The sequence below is a fragment of the Pristiophorus japonicus genome, chromosome 15 (genome assembly GCF_044704955.1).
Source record: "Pristiophorus japonicus isolate sPriJap1 chromosome 15, sPriJap1.hap1, whole genome shotgun sequence".
NCBI classification, from domain to species: domain Eukaryota; kingdom Metazoa; phylum Chordata; class Chondrichthyes; family Pristiophoridae; genus Pristiophorus; species Pristiophorus japonicus.
In genome coordinates, this window is record NC_091991.1 from 81,512,147 (window position 1) to 81,517,601 (window position 5,455).

A 5,455-nucleotide genomic window follows, 5' to 3' on the forward strand; every position below is an offset into this window, starting at 1 on the left:
CGAATGAGGATGACTTGCTTCCACATGAGTTCACAGATGTTTCAATGAAGGACCCAATGTTCCAGTCCTGAACTCCAATTGAGGGGGTGGAAGATGCCTGTGCGTGGATTTTTTTAACGTGTGGTGACCGTTGCACATCAGCCACCACACGGGCTTGACAGAGCTAGGCCTTTATCCAGTGGCAAGGGTTAACCAGGACGACTGGAGACCTGCTCTGCTGCACGGACCTAGTGTGCACACATATCGCAGTGTGGGCAGGCCCGTGCTGCCCCTGGGCCCACGCCTCTTCTGGGCCTCATTCGCCCACGATGTTCCAGGGCCCGGCGCTCCAGCTCTATTTATAGCCCCGACCTGCGGTGGTGTTCTCACACAGGTCAGGGCAGCCCACGATGCTAAGCTATGAGGATAGATTGGATAGGCTGGATTTGTTTTCATTGGAACAGAGGAGGCTGAGGGGAGACCTCATTGAGGTGTATAAAATTATGAGGGGCCTAGATATGGTGGATAGGAAGGACCTATTTCCCTTAACAGCAGGGTCAACCACCAGGGGGCATAAATTTAAAGTAATTGGTAGAAGGTTTAGAGGGAATTTGAGGTGAAATTCCTTCACCCAGAGGGTGGTGGGGGTCTGGAACTCACTGCCTGAAAGGGTGGTAGAGGCAGAACCTCTCACCACATTTAAAAAGTACTTGGATGTGCACTTGAAGTGCTGTAACCTGCAGGGCTACGGACCTAGAGCTGGAAAGTGGGATTAGGCTGGATAGCTCTTTGTCGGCCGGCGCGGACACGATGGGCCGAAATGGCCTCCTTCTGTGCTGTAAATTTATATGATTCTATGAATTGTGGCTCATTCAAGACTGGATATCTGACAACATAGAGGCAGTGGAGGGATCGAGAGAGGTGGTGAAAAGATAGATCTGAATGTTGTCAGCATATATGTAGAAGCTGAACCTTCGACTGTAGAAGATGCCATGCAAGGGCCAGTGGGTAAAGGAGGAAGAGGAGGGAGGGCCAAGGATAGATCTATGAGGGTTTCCAGAGGTAAGAGTGTGGGGAGAAAAGAAAGCCATTGCTGGAGATGCTGTCACTACAATTGGACATGTAAGTTTCGAGCCAAGCATGGGCACTTCCACAGAGCTGGGCAGCAGAGGAGAGGCATTGGAGAAGGATGGTGTGGTCAACTGTATCAAAGGCTGCACAAAGGAGAGTGTACCATGGTTACGGTCACAGAGCATGTCATTTGTGACTTTGGCTCGGGCTGCTTGAGTGCTGTGGTGGGGGCAGAAACCTGATTGGAGAGATTTAATCAGGGAGTTGCAGGAAAGATGGGCACAGAATTTAAAGGCAAAAATCACACGCAAGAGTTTGGAGAGGCAAGGGAGATTGGCGATGAGATGGTGGTTTCCAAGAACAGAGGGGTGAAGGATGGATGTTTTGGAGGACAGGAGCGATGGTGACAGTTTTGAAAGGGAGGGGAGCAGTAGCTGCGAAGAGGGAATCCCTAGTGCTGCTCTAGTTGAGATCAATTAACTGAGTGCAAAGTCTGATCTGGTCTGTCTGTTACTCACTGGATAAACTTGCCGAGCCATCTGTGGAGTCCATATCAAACCTCCCTGATAATACCAACATCCAGGACGAGAGATCACAGCTGCACAGCTACGCTCTCTGAGGGAATGGTTCAGCTGTGATGGTCGTATGCATTGTGTTATGTCTGTAATGCACTTATGAATGACTCCACGAGGCAATGTGTTGTACTCAAACTGTAGTGATCTTGGTCCTTTATTCGTAACTCCAGAGTGAAGCACAAACATGGTAGGCAATCTTTTATACTGGGACCTGCACACCTATGACCCTCAGGTCTCCCATCGCAGTGCCCTCTGGTGGACAGCCTCTGCCACAGGGGCAGGAAACCCCAGTCTCCACCAATTGCACCCTCTAGTGGTGCCAGCATAGTATATACACAGTGTAAACCTTATTGATAGTTCATCAGGTAACAAGTCTCCATCTTATGCAACTATACAGTGACTACACAGAGAGTATATCTATAGTCTGCATATATAACATCACTCTCCCCCAAGTCCTTTGTGCCGATTACCTTTGCACTATGTGCTCTGGCTTAGCTCTCCCCAGACTTAAATGCCAATAGCCCTTGCACTTTGGCTGTGCTTTGGCTTGGCTCTCTCTCTGTTAACCCCCAAGTCCTTTTGCCACAACATTGGGTAGTGGTTACCAGTTTGGATGGTTCGATGATGCAGTGGAGGTTCCAGTGGATTCTGGGTGTGATCCATGTGTGTGTCCATGGCTACATACATCCATTTCCACCCCACCCCCCACAGTGAGATCATTCAGCAGGCCAGTTACATTAACATACAGGATCAGACACAGTGCAAGTACAAAGAAAGGAAGTTACAGTTTGTATCGTGACATCTTGGTTCAGTGATTTACATTCATTACGGATTGGGTAGATTGCATTCATGGTTCAGTCATGGTAAATACTGAGGTAGCAGTACAGGTATGCTAGGACGCAAGTTCCAGAGCAACCGGATGGTGTCCTAGTCACCTGATAGCGGCGCTGCGCATCCTGCTAACGGGATGAGCTTGGTTCGCTCACCTAGCCAGGAATCAGGGTCTTTGCCATTGCCTAGTGGTGGGAAGAGCCACAGATGTGTGTGGCCTTCCTGTCCTCCTTTAAGGGCTGCAGAATCTCTGCCTGCTCTCTAACGGTGTTGCGAACCTGGCTGTTCCAGGTCCCGTTTGGGGAACTCGTTGGTTCTGACCTTTCACTCCCGGACATGGTCGAGGTAGCGACTGGGTCTGGGGGCTGCACCGTCTCCACCCGGGTGGTGGGCAACGGCAGCCGACTGCACGTATTGGCACCGTGTCCATTTCCAGGTCTGTGGCGAATAGTGCCATCGGGTGCCTGCAGCGTGGGATAGACCTGGGGCAGGGTATCAGGATCAGTGCCTGCACCCTCCTGAGGTCGCTGGCCTATAACTTGTGGGGACACCTGGGGCAGGGAATCACGATCAGCGCCTTTACCCTCCTGAATTCGCTCGCTTGCTACTTTAGGGGACACTCTATTCCCGACATCTCGCAACAACATTTTGTTCTTTACATTAGGACTGGTACCGATATCTTGCAACAACATTTTGTTCACAATCTTAATCGGTTCGTTACAGTGATTGCCATGCATACAATGTCTCTTTAAGTTCAGTTGGTTGCAGGTCTCCTTTAAGAGAACCCTGCTGGCTTTACCCCAATCAAATCCTTTGTTAGACACCACATGTTGGTCCCTCAGCATTGCACCTTGTGATATGGCTGTGGCCATCTTTTTTTTCAGCCACGCTGCACCACGCTGTAGCAGGGATGCCATCTTGCCTCTGTCCTCGAGGTTGACTGCCTTGATCCTTCTCTCACGCAATTCTGCCACAAAAGCTGGAAGAGTGCCTGCGAATTCGATCTTCCTCCCCAGGAGTCCTGTCACTGGAGCCGGGAAGGTACTTTTAGGTCATTCCGGTCGGATCATTGCCATGCAGTCGTGATGGTCTGTGCCTCAGGTGCTGCGCTGGTCTGTGCTCTGGTGCCTGGCCCAAGCGAAGGTGAGGTTTTGCTCTGCCTTGGAGCACGGGGGGATTGCTGGAGTGAAGAGGTCTTCCCATTTCCACTGGATCGTCTCCATCCACCTTCTTCCGAGTAGCGTTGGACCATCACCTGCGACAATCCACAGAGGTAACTTGTGCACCACACTATTATGGATTACACTTACATCCGCACTACCAAGGACTGGGATCAGCTACTTGGTGTAGATGCGCAACTTTTCCTGGACTGGAATCAGCTCGGGTCGTTTTTTGTTCCATAGCCTCTCAAAGGCATCCTGGCTCATCAGTGACTGGCTCGCTCCCGTGTCCACTTCCATGAAGACTGGAATGCCGTTTATCTCAACTTCCATCTTCACTGGCGGACAATTGGTGGTGCAGGTATACACTCCATACACTTCTTCTTAGGGCTGAGCTGCCCCTCATCATACTCCCCGTTGGATTCAAAGTCATCTACTGACTCCTCTGCTAGACGGTGAGTCGTATTTCTTTTATACATATGCTGGAGGTGGCCCTTCGTGTTACAGGCTTTGCATACATACTCAGCAAACCGACACTGGTGAGTCATATGGTTTCCTCCACAACGCCAGCATGGTGCTACTCAATTAGCACCCCTTGGCGGACTCTGAGTTCTGGAACTCTGAGGTCTGTGCTCTCTGCCCTGGGCAGAGCCACGTTCTACAGTCTTGTCTGTGAAAGGCACCATTCTGTGTACAGTACTTGCCGGGTTTGAGTCCATAGGATAATTTGCTTGGTGCTTAATTTGCAAAGTAATGAACGCCTGACTGATGCTGATAGCCTTCTGCAGGTTGACTGTGGTGTCTGCAGATAATAGCTTGTGAAGGCAGCCCTCATGGCCAATTCCCATAACGAAGATGTCTCACAATGCTTCGTTGAGGTGCTTGCTGAAATCACATGGTGCCACAAGTCTCCTGAGGTCGGCAGCACATTTTGCAATCTGCTGGCCCTCAGTTCTGCGGTGAGTGTAGAATCTGTGCCTGGCCGTGAGGATGCTCTGTTTTGGTTTTAGTTGGTCACGAATTAGTTCAGTCAGCTCATCGTATGTCTTATCCTTGGCCTTCATGGGTGCCAGCAAGTCCCTGACGAGGCGGTAGACCTCGGGCCCACAACTGGTCAGCAGTAAAACCCTAGCGCTTCTCTGCCACTGTGTCCGTCTCCCCTGCCACGAAATATTGCTCGAGCCTTTCCGTGAAGGCATCCCAATCATCACCCTCTGCGAAGTCTTTTACTGTGCCACAGGTAGCCATAATTGCGTGAAAGTCCGTATTCTCATCGCCAGTTCTTATGTCTGTAATGAACTTATGAATGACTCCACGAAGCAATGTGTTGTACTCAAACTGTAGTGACCTTGATCCTTTATTCGTAACTCCAGAGTGAGGCACAAGCATGGTGGGCAGCCTTTTATACTGGGCCCTGCACACCTAAGCAGGTGACCCTCAGGTCTCCCACCGCAATGCCCACTGGTGGACAGCCTCTGCCACAGAGCAGGAAACCCCAATCTCCGCCAGTTGCACCCTCTAGTGGTGCCAGCATAGTATATACACAGTGTAAACCTTATTGACAGTACATCAGGTAACAAGTCTCCATCTTATGCAACTATACAGAGACTACACAGAGAGTATCTCTATAGTCTGCATATATAACAGATTGTGCTTAAATCCTACAATAAGACAACCGACAAGAGAAAGAAATAAAAGTTGTTATAAGGAAAGATGAAGGTAAAGGAAGAAAACTGCATGTGGCTTGCCAAAGACCAGGGCCTAAATCAGAGACTGAACTGTTTGGATACTTCAGTTAACTTTAACTAGGAGCTTGTACATATTTACACCCACATCTAT